This window comes from Pseudorca crassidens, chromosome 1, assembly GCF_039906515.1.
Source record: "Pseudorca crassidens isolate mPseCra1 chromosome 1, mPseCra1.hap1, whole genome shotgun sequence".
Classification (NCBI taxonomy): Eukaryota; Metazoa; Chordata; class Mammalia; order Artiodactyla; family Delphinidae; genus Pseudorca; species Pseudorca crassidens.
Window position 1 is genome coordinate 4,748,946 of NC_090296.1, and position 9,448 is coordinate 4,758,393.

General features: G+C 58.5%; 1 long non-coding RNA gene across 2 annotated transcripts; it reads right to left on the reverse strand.

Moving 5' to 3' along the window:
• Positions 1-2,207: 2,207 nt before the first annotated feature.
• Positions 2,208-8,743, reverse strand: LOC137218489 (uncharacterized). Of its 2 annotated transcripts, XR_010940722.1 has the most exons (4): positions 7,787-8,743; positions 6,584-6,677; positions 3,723-5,698; positions 2,208-2,649 (listed from the first exon to the last, which is right to left on the reverse strand). It is a non-coding gene; the product is annotated as an uncharacterized lncRNA (long non-coding RNA). The 2 variants fall into 2 exon arrangements; XR_010940720.1 differs by having other exon boundaries at positions 6,584-8,743.
• Positions 8,744-9,448: the final 705 nt, after the last annotated feature.

Consider the following 9,448-nt stretch of genomic DNA (forward strand, 5'->3'; position numbering starts at 1 on the left):
ACCGCTCCCCATCCTGTGGCAGAACTGAAGCTTCATGAGCAATGAGGCCTGATGCTCAGATTCCGGGTGTTCCCTCTAGGGAGCTGCAACTCCCCGGGGTAACTTCTAGAAACTTCCGTGGACACTTCTGGCTTGATGGTGCCTGGGGAAGAAAAGAGCAAGGGGGCAGAGAGCAGAGGGAGGTGAGGAGGGGGTTGTGGAGTGGAGGCAAGGAGGGGGTGAGGAGTCCCAGGGAGAGAGGGCGTGTGAGCCCTGCCCTGTCCCACCTCCCTGTGAATGCAGAACTGTGGAGGGGCTGGGACCCCCTGGATGATGGAGGGAGCAGAGATGGTGGTGGGGTGTTTTGGTGGTTGAGGGGACAGTGACCCCATAACCTGGAAGCCTGGTCACATGCGGTGATGGTACAGGAAGGGACTCTTGGGACGTCAATGTCACATAGTCTGATTCAGTTACACCCATTTTACAGATGAGAAGACTGAGTCCCAGTGCAGGCAAGTGACCTCCCAGGGTTCACGTGGAGCCAGGATCCTGACAAGATCTGCCTCCAGATTTGTGCTGTTCGCCAGGACCTTCTCCTGTGGGTTTGGATGTAGCATCCAGCTCCTGCCTGGCACAGTAGGTGCGCAGTTGGAGAGGGTGGCTGTTATATCATTATTGGAACAGTGGGCCAGCCCCAGGGGGATCATGATGAGGAAGGAAAGGCAGGTTGAGGCCATCGGAGGAAAAGTACCTGCTCCAAGATTTTCCCCAGGAAGCCAGCCCCTCAGCACATCTATTTGGGGACCCTCGGCACCCTCGTGACTTTGCTGCAGAGCTGCACGTGACTCTGGACATAACAGGCTCTGTTCCTTGTGATTCTGTTTGGGGCGCGCCTTCAGGAGCTGGGAGGCAGATGGAGCGTGCCCAGGGGCTGGGCACTGTGGCCAGTGACGAGGGGTAGTCTGGACCATGAGAAGGGGGTGGTCTCCAGGCCGGGGTGGGTCAGGCTGCAGGTGTGTTGTGACTTCAGGGTCCCCGGGGACCCTCGCCAGCCATGGGTCAGTGGGAGGGAAACCCCACTTCAGTGAGAACCTGACCCGGTCAGCACTTCGTGTATACTTGAAACCCATTTCACTCTCATCCCATCTGCGAGGTGGGTGCTCATTCTGTAGATGAGGAAACCGAGGCTCAGTGCCAGTAAGTGACAAAGGCTGGATGTGAACCTAAGTCCTCATCGGAGCCCACGCTCCCCAGACCCCATTGTACATTTATAAGAATGGCATCCCCTCCCCCAGCATCCCCCACCAGGTATATACACCCAGTTCAGGTTGGAAGGGCAACCTTATGCCTGTTGCCCAAAGTCAAAGTCACTTTCAAGAGTAGAAGTGTTTTTCCAGAGGTAGCGTTTGCCCACATCAAGGGACTCTGGAGAAGAGGGGAGGGGCCAGAGGTTTGGGGGTCTACCCAGCGGCTGCACTCATCCAAAGGTCTACGCTCTGACACTAGTCAGAGCAACCTCTCTGGGCCTCAGTTTCCTCCTCTGTCAGATGGGAACTGTCCATCTGGAGGGCCATGGGGGGTGCAGAGGGGGGCTGAAGAAGGTACCCCCCCAACCCGAAGCGCTGGCAGAACGGTGGCTGCCTGCCTTTCCTATGCTGGGGAGCCGGGGAAGAAGCCAAGCTGGTTCCCCCGCAGTCCAGGCAGCCCAGGTCAAGGCAGCGGGCAGAGCGCGGGCGAAAGGCTCTGGGGAAAACAGCGTGAGTCACCCAAGGCCGGAGCGTGTCCTTCCCGGCTGAGAGCCGGCGGTGGCAGGTTTCATAGGTAATTACGTAATTTATGAGGCTCCCGCTCAGGGCTGCGTCTGAGTCAGCCCGGCTGTGTCGTGACCAGGCGGAGGCTGGCAGAGCGAGGCGTGGGCACCGACCCTGTCCCTGGGCTCTGGCCTCTCTGCCCCTCGTGGGGGCTGGCAGCTGCGGCTGGGGGACCGTCTCAGACCTGAGACTGAGAGGAAAGCACGTCCTTCCGTGGCTCTGGTTCCCACGCGGGACGGGAGCTCACAGGTTGGGGGTGGTCCGCAGGAAGACGCTCCCCGCGCAGTGCTCCGCGGGCCAAGGCCGGGGGCTCTGCGTGAGAAGCCGTCCCAGAGGCAGACGGCCTCTGTTTCTAAACCCTCCACTTAACCAACACCATCTCTGAACACACAGACACACAAACGTATTTAGATTTTTATGATGTGTGTTTATTACTCAAATGGTCTGACAAGATTCAAAGTGCTTCAGAGGGAAGAGCAGGAATTCTTACGTCCTTCTAACCAGCGTTTTCACCTCCCAGCCCCGCTGTCTGGTGGGGCAGGGCATGGACCTTGGCATCTCCATGAGCCCATACGGTCCTCGGTCCTCCCCACGGTCCACGTGAAGGCCGGTCCTTCCCGCCGCGGGATGGTCCCCCGGTACTCAAGTCCGGGTGCTTCAAACGCTAGGGGGTGCAGGGGCCTCCCCCAGCTTCCTGGGTGAGGCAGGGAGGGCGCTGTGCATCTGTCTCCTGGGGCGTGGGTGCCCTCTGCCTCGATCACCACCAGGGACCATGGTGCAGTCGTGTGAAGCAGGAGATGGGATCAGGAGAGGAAAGGGCTGAGACTCCAAGATGGGTTCAGAGAAAGCAAGCTGGCCACTGAGAGGGGAGGCAAAACAGCGGGGAGTCAGGAGGGACAACCAGAGCCCCCTCCACAAGCCCAGTGTCATCCCGGGGTCCCCGACGCGCCCACGACTGAATCGCTGGGCCCAGCTGGCACTGGGGTCTGCCCTCCTTCCCTCTGCCTCTGTTTCCTCCCCTGGCGCCCATCTCCCTGGACAGAAAGTGGATAGAGACACCAGGCCAAGGGCCGAAGGGGTGTCGGTCCGACCTCCCCTCTCTTCCCTCCATGGCTGCCTCTCCCAACCCGGCCCCCTCCCCACTCAAGCCCCCCTTGGATTTTTCCTGGCTGAAACCTGCCGCAGACACCACCACACCCGGAAAGAGATAAATAAATAAAAGAAAAACAACGTCAACTGTGAAAGGCAGTCCAAAGCTGAATGTTTTCCGGCCTGAGTTAATTACACTTTAAATTGGCATGTTTACTGATGGGGATTTCAAGTTAGCAGAGACGCCCCCCTCCCCAACTGTTTGTACAGTAAAACTCCGCAGGCTGGCGGGCTCCCCCAGGCCTTGGCAGGCCCCGCCGCTCCCCTGCCAACGAGAGAGCATAACAGAAACGTCTATTTTTGAGTGTTAGCGAAAACGAAGATATCGCAGATGGTGGGAAGCAGCATGCTGGACGGTTTCCTACACCCCAGACTCTGCACCTTCTCAGCAGCGTCCTGCCACAGGGAAGACCGGGGACCCTGGGCGTGGGGCTCGGGGCACCCAAGTCAGGGCCCAGCCTGCTCAAGCGTCCCGTACGCTTACTGCAGCCCTGCCCCTGTGGGGTTCCCTCCCTTTTCTGCAGCCAGAGGGAGGAGGGCTGGCCTCTGCTTGGAGCAAGGCCATGGTGGGGGTCGAGGGAGCTCCGGGCAGGAGTCAGGAGGCCCTGTTTCATTCATTCACTCAACAAACACTGTTGGAAGCCAGGGGAGCTACGTCGGGTAAGGTGGCCCTGACCCTCATAATGGGCGTGGCTCCCTGGACCCTGTGTGCCCTGGGCAAACCCCACTTCTGTGCCAGGCCCAAATGGGAAGCAACCAGTGGTCCTTCCGGTGAGCACTCACCAGATCCAAGGAATGCCTCCAGGGTTGGGCCAGGATCCCAAGCTCACAGTCACATCTCTCTAGGCAGAAGCGGTCCTTGCAGCCACCTCTGGCCCAGCCCTTGGCTCCTGGTTGGGGTCAACCCAAGGCTCCGCCCATGGGATGTCCATGCACTGGGCACCTGTCGAGTGCCAGGTCCAGAGTGCCTGCAAAGGCAAGACAGGGCTAACCAGCATCATGCAGTGCCTTCCCCGGGCCGAACCAAGCACAGGGGCCTCACAGCCACCACACCAGAAACAGCCCCTGTCCCCATGGAGCGTGCAGGCTGGGCCAGGAGATACCTATTGATCAAAGGATCAGAGGACTGACATCTGACTGCAGATTGAGGTTCTGTGTGGAGGGGTGGATCAGGGAGGGCTTCCTGTAGGAAGTGGCACTGGAGCGGAGCCCTGGATAGGGACTCATAGGTATGAAAACAACAACTGCAGCACCAAGGGCATGAGGTGGGCTCTGAGATGGCTGCCTCCTCCTCCAGCCCAGCCTGCCCTTCCTCGGGGTCCTTCCCCACCCCTAGCCCGGCACTCATTCCGCCAGGCAGGCGGCATGGCCGTGGGCTCCCCTCCATTGCCGCCGGGATAATGCGGAAGTGATGAACAAGGTTCCATCCTGCCCTTGCTTCCTGGCCCTCAAGCCCGTCCCCGCAGTGACAAATGGCCCCTCTGTCTCCGCAGGGTCTTTTCAGCAACCTTGACTGCAGAAGCTTGGCGGTGCTTGCTGGAGATTTATGTCTGTCTCCCCCAGGTTCTTCCTGGTTTCTCTGCTCCTTTATTCCCTCAAAGAGCATGCTTTTATTTATTCATTCCACAAATGTCCTCCCAGTGCCTCCTGTGTGCTTCCTCCCGGCAATAAAGACCTGATTCAATACACTCCCAGGTCGGATACTTACTTTGCGCTGGTGTCTGAGCCCAGCTTTGATCCAGGCGTTAGCTGAGCACCTACTATGAGCTGGCACTGCAGAGCGAAGGCGCTGGCTTCTAGAAGCTCTGGAGCAGGGCAGCAGCGTCACCCCCAGCAAGCCCCTGAGAAATGAGGTATTGAGTCCCGCTTGGCGTTCCCGTAGCCCTGGGGTGCTGGGTCACCCCTGTCATTACCAAGAGGGAAACTGCCTATTTGCCAGAGGTGGTCTAGACCCCAAAGCTTAAGACCACCCTTAGGAAAAACAGTCACAGCCAAGCATTCTACCGCCCTGGATGTCAGTTTTCTTACGTGTATGAGGATGCGAGTAGAGGGACGGAAGAGGAGGGGAATAAACTCAAGGGTCTCACTCAGCCCTGGCATTTGGGGGGGTCTTTGCATCCTCAAGGACCCATGAGGACTGTGAGCTCCATGGGTCCCCAGAGCTGCACCAGCCGCTGACTCTGTGCAGGGTGGTACGAGCAAGCGTGGGGCAGAGCAGAGAGGAGAGGGAGCCTGGGGGAGGGGAGGGGTGCCGAGTCCACCCTGCAGAGCTCACCGGGCTGGTCTGAGCACTCATTCTTGCCTACCAACTGTCCTGACTTGATCTGTACTCGCCCGAGGGGTGGATACAGCCGTCAAACGCGCTCGAAGACACTCAACGTGGTCTTTGGTATTTAGACTCCCACTGTGCTTTGGGTCTTCTTCTGGAGCAAGCGGCCCACTCTCCGGGCCAAGGGCCGTGGGCACTGCACCCAACTGAAAACACTCCATTCCAGGAGGAATGGCACCAAACTGGAGGTGCCAGGTGGGTGCAGGGGAAAACCACGAAAAGGATGGCAAGCTGTGTGTTGGGAAAAGTAAGCCTACCTCATCATGCAAAGAGAATCTGGGGCCATGGGGCCCTTGCCCACACAGGCACCGGAACTCAGCGAGCACCCCTGAGCTGGAACCTGCGGCTGGCTTACTTACGGCGCCTGGGCAATGGCCCCGAGTCACCGATCCTCTGGCTCCAGGGTCTGTGGTGACTTTCCTCCTGGCTGCTGTGGGTACAGACATTTTCATTCGGCTTGTCAGATGAAAAAGGCCCTTTGTTTATTTTCTCTTCTCCTCAAACAACAGATAAACCAGTAATTTGGCTTTTAATGAAATTCTGCACCAAGCGGCACAGGGTCACCATCTTTGGGTCTAAAATGAGTTTGGAACCTGCACGCTGCCCAGTGTCTGGTACCCTGGGCTGACCTTTTGTCTCATGCATAATTCTCAAGTGGCGGCGATGTACCCAATGCTTCTCCCGGGCAGCAGCCTGGGAGATTGAGGGGGCCGAGGCAGCCGTGCTCATTAATGCAGTGCTCTGGTGTGGGGATGCTTACATCGGAGCCATTAAATAAGGCTAATGCCCCCTCCCGCCCCCCTACACACATTTAATGTATTCCAAAGATGTGTGGATGCATTAACAACAATTTTCATCTCCAAATGTCCCCATTTATTCAGTTCCATGAATAAAATATTAGCCCTGACGCCACGCTCCAGCCTGTTGCAGATGGAGTCCCCCAGAGCACACGGCTCTGAGTGCTGTAGAGTTTGCTAGAAGGTGGTGGGGGGTGGGGCCTCAATTAGGGTCTGTGGGGTTGTACTGGGGCTTGTCACTCCTTTCCGGGCCCTGGGGGCCCCCTGGAAAGTGGAAAGAAGAGCCCAGACCCAGCAGCAAACCTCAGACTCTCAAATGACATCCTGGAAGGGGCAGAAAATGATGAAAAATCAAATGGCTTTTAAAAAATGTGAAGAAATTCTAAAAACCAATTACCATATTCATATGCTCATCACCACATCTTGAGTGCCTCCTTTGTGCTTGGCACTTTCCTAGGGATTAACTTGATAAGGTCCCAGTCCTTAGGGAGTCCGTTACTCAATCGACAAACACTCACCATTCTGCTATTATGGGCCTGGCCTGGATCCCAGGGCTGGAGGCACAGCAGGCAACATGACAGAAAAATTTCCTGCCCTGAGAAATTTTACAGTCTAGAGGAGAGAGAGAAAGAAAATATTAACATCAGGTAATTTTGGATAAGCTAGGAAGACAATGGTAACAAGGTGATGAGAGAAGGTTGCTGGGAAGAGGTGGGAGCTAGGCTGGGTGATCAGGGACAGCCTTGCTGAGCAAGGGACATTTCAACACCTCCAGAATCCCAAACCCCTGCTCTAGAAAGGGGGCAACTCTTGGTGGGGGCGGGGTGAAGCAAAGAGCAAGAGATTCTGCAGTGTCCCAGGAAAGAACATACAGGGCATGGGGGGCTAAGGGAGGCCTGCACCCCGGATGGGGGGAAGGGCGTCAGGGCAGGCTGCACAGAGGCGGCCACCAGGGACTCAGCTCCCGGCAGGAGGACGGATGGACGTAAAAATGGGCATACACCGTAAAGTGTCATAGGCAGGGAGGGGCAGGGGGTGAGGTTGGCCAGTCTGGGGGCCTTGAGACACTAGTTACTGTTTTAGAGCCGAGCATGAGGGCAGGGGTGCCACGGAGGGGCTCTGGGCAGGGCAGAGAGAGCCAGACTGCACTCTGGAAGGTTCTCCCTGGCAGAAGGAGGAGGGGGACGGGAAGGAGACGCAGATGGGGGGCCTGGGTAGCGGTCCAGGCCAGAAAGGGCGATCTCTCCTGCAGGGCTATGGCTGAGGGGCTGGAGAGGAGGGGTGGGCACCCCAGCAGAAGGAGGCGCATCTGTAGAGCTTGAAGGCCTGACGCCCCACTGGCAAGGTCACTGCTGATCTTCCTGGAGCTGGGGCGACCCCTCGCTACGTGCTGGGCACAGAGAGGCCACGGCCCGAGGAGCAGCCCATGGGGAAAGGCATGCCCAGAGCTGAGATTTCCAAGGCAAGGAAGTTATCTCTTGCCAGTGGGGATGATGCAAGCCAGGCTCAGAAATGGCTTCCTGGAGCCCAGAGGGCAATTAGCAAATACCAAACAGCCCTAGGTCATCCTCTGGAGGTGCTCTTCGAGTTCACCTTTCCAGGGGCCCTGGACCCTTCCCCTGCCCTGGGCGATCCTGCCGTGCCTGGGTCTCGGCAGGGCTGGGGTGGGGGTGAGGGTGCCAGCGGGAAATAAGAGTCAGCAGGTAAACCTAGCCCAGCACCTGGGCCCAGCAGGGCCGTCTGGGACCGCGGGAACCACGGAGTCCGCTCCGCGCTGCTCTCGGGAACCCTCCAGAACGGATGCAGCTGGAAAATGAAGAGGCCAGCGGCACAGGTCCTAAACCAAGTCCACGGGTCAACCCGCGTGGAGGCTTCTGCCGCCCGGAGTCTGCACCAGAGCAGAAGTCGTCCAAGGCGGGATTTGATACCGGGAAGAGGTTGACTGTATAATATTCATCGTATAGAAAGTGAACACCTCACAGACAACCTATGCCAGGTACCACTGAGCAGGGCTGACTGCACACGGAGGCTCCTTCCTCAGACGGCCCCGCCCACGGCCCGCCCCATGGCCCCGGATGAGTCGGCGCGTGCTCCGCCTTCGTGGACGCTGGTCGCTGGCCGCTGGGCACCGGACACTGGCGAGCTTGCAGGAGGCATGCAAGGCGGGATGTGATACTGAAGAGAGGCCGACCGTGTATTGTGCGTCATGAAGAATGCGAACGGGCCACGGGCAACCTCTCCTCAAGCACCAGGAAGATCAGCGCGCACAGCAGGCAGGCCCTCGGGCTCTTCCCCGAAGGGGGTCATCCCTCTGGGTCTGGGGGCATTGGGATGGGAGCGGAAGCGGCGAGGACACACCTGCAGGCGCAGCCATGCACAGGGTCAGCCTTCGGCGGGACGCCCTGCAGAGTGGCAGGTGCGGGCCAGTGGGGGGCCCTGTGGAGACCCCTGCGACTCAGTGGCATTGGGCATGGGCAACAGACGGAACCCGGGCCATTCGTCACACACCAAGCAAATGCTTCATGACCAGCGTCCCAGTGCAAGCTCCGCCTCCCTCCCGAAGTCAGCGTGCCCAACAGGAAGCTCTTGCAGGACGGATGAGACGTATCACACGCGAAGCCCATGCATTCACGTACCCTGAAGGAGGCCAGCCTCAGGCCTGGCCCTGCGCATGAGGGGGTAGGTGGTACTGAAAACAGGCCATCTGTGTTATATTCGTCATTAATAAAGCGAACTCATCACAGACAACCTCTCCTCAAGTACCCAAGGTGGCGCCTACTCCGCCGGCCGCAGCTGGGCAGCAAGGATGGTGGCCTCCCGGGAGCCGCCCTGAGGGTGGGTCACATACCACAGGTGAGAGGCGGAACCCATCACAGGCGGCACACGCCCCGCCCCGCCCCGCCTTGAGGACCTGGCCTCCATCCGGGCACCCATCCCGGCAGTGACACGAAAGTCCCCGCTCTGCTTCCACCCCCGCCAAGGGCTTCGTCTCCAAGGGGTCCTCCAAGGTGAGATTTGATACTGAGAAAAGATCAACCATGTATTATTCGAAGTCAATAAAGCGAATATAACACGGTCGATCTCCCTTCAGGTACCAGGAGAGACGCTGAGCTGAGAAGCCAGTGACTTGCCCAGGCCCGCAGGCCCCGCAGGCCGCAGTGGGTACGGACGGCTAGTGGACCAGGTGAAGTACATTAGAAACAATTACTTTCCAACTGGTCGACCATCCATCCTGTACCCCAGAGTGATGCCAATACCGACGTTCTTCCCCGAGGTGCCACAGCCTCCGAGACGGCCTCTCTGCTGGAATTTGATACCGAAAAGGGGTTCACCGAGCAACATTCGTCGTCCAGATGCAAAGTTGCTCGGGTAACCTCTCCCCG